Source organism: Trachemys scripta, chromosome 16, assembly GCF_013100865.1.
Source record: "Trachemys scripta elegans isolate TJP31775 chromosome 16, CAS_Tse_1.0, whole genome shotgun sequence".
Taxonomy (NCBI): Eukaryota; Metazoa; Chordata; order Testudines; family Emydidae; genus Trachemys; species Trachemys scripta.
In genome coordinates this window covers 13,493,491-13,494,465 of record NC_048313.1, presented here as the reverse complement: position 1 = coordinate 13,494,465, position 975 = coordinate 13,493,491, and the positions used below count along the sequence as shown (strand labels likewise).

The window sequence follows — 975 nt, the reverse complement described above, 5'->3', positions numbered from 1 at the left end:
GGCAGCCCCGGCTCTGCCATGCGCTGAGACTGGAGAACAGAGCCCCCCCCCACCGTTAGTAACAGGCACGAGAACCGAGCTGCTCTGGGGGATTGCTCCCCCCCCGCAAAGAGGGGATTGCTTCCCCACTGCAGGGGAACCCCACACTCTGCCAGCCCCTGCCCCCTCCGCAAAGCATATACAGCATTCTAGCACCCCCCCCACATTCAGAGATCTCCCGCCCCCCTGCATTACACTCAGCAAATCAAGATATGCCCCCCCCCCGAGCCAGTTCTGCAACTGCCCCCCCCCTCAAAAAACGGCATGTGTCCCCCACCCCAGCAAATAGTACAGCTGTGCACCCCCCAGGACCAGTTCTGCAACCCCAGATCACCTCACCCCTACACATCCAGATGTATCCCTGCCCTCCTCTGGGACCCCCCATCCAGATGTGCCCCTGAATCCAGATGTGCCCCCCACCCAGCTCGCCGCCCCCCCCCCCAGCTCTGGGATCCCCTGTTCCAGATGTGCCCCCCCCCCCCCCCCCCCCCCCCCCCGTGTACATGTGCCCCCCCAGGTTTCCAGCCCTCCGATCTCCTAGTAAATGCAGACAGCTCCCCCCCACCCGCCATTTGCGGCGCTGCCGGTGTGTTCGGGCGCAGCTGTCGCTCCCGGCCCCCTCCCCGCTGGAAAGGGGGTTTATTAAAAGGGGGGTGAACGCTCAGGCCCCCCCGCCCACAAAAGCGCGGCGCCGTCACGAACAGGATTCGAACCTGTGCGGGGAAACCCCATTGGATTTCGAGTCCAACGCCTTAACCACTCGGCCACCGTGACACCCGGCCGGGGCTGCGCCGAGCGCCGCCTAGACAGGCCGGGCCGGCGGGGGGAGCGGCTGTGCCCGCCCCCCAACACCCCCGGGATTCCCCCCCCGGACCACACAGCCCCCCCATGCACCCCGGGATTCCCCCCCGGGCCCCTCTGCCCCCCCCGGGCCCC

The 975-nt window shown here is 67.6% G+C and overlaps 1 non-coding gene across 1 annotated transcript; it reads right to left on the bottom strand.

The window, feature by feature from the left end:
* Positions 1 to 731: 731 nt before the first annotated feature.
* Positions 732 to 813, bottom strand: TRNAS-CGA. The gene has a single exon. It is a non-coding gene; the product is annotated as a tRNA-Ser (tRNA).
* Positions 814 to 975: the final 162 nt, after the last annotated feature.